Genomic DNA, 253 nt, shown 5'->3' with positions numbered 1-253 from the left:
TGTCACCTGACTCCTGGTAGCTGTAAAACTGCCCTCTGGCCATCTGAAGCTGGGAACAGAGAGCAAGTCATCAGCTCCCTTCTCTAAAAACCACTGGCATGGCACAGAGAGCAAGGCACCTGCATGGCACTTCCAGAGTCCCTTGTTTTAGACTCGGTTGCTTTATATACTCTTGTCTGATCTGGAATCAGAGGTTAATGAAGAACAAAGATGGAGCCCAGTGTGATCAAATAAAAGTATGAAAAAGGGCTAC

The sequence above is a fragment of the Hemicordylus capensis genome, chromosome 4 (genome assembly GCF_027244095.1).
Source record: "Hemicordylus capensis ecotype Gifberg chromosome 4, rHemCap1.1.pri, whole genome shotgun sequence".
Classification (NCBI taxonomy): Eukaryota; Metazoa; Chordata; class Lepidosauria; order Squamata; family Cordylidae; genus Hemicordylus; species Hemicordylus capensis.
This window is presented reverse-complemented; position numbering follows the sequence as displayed.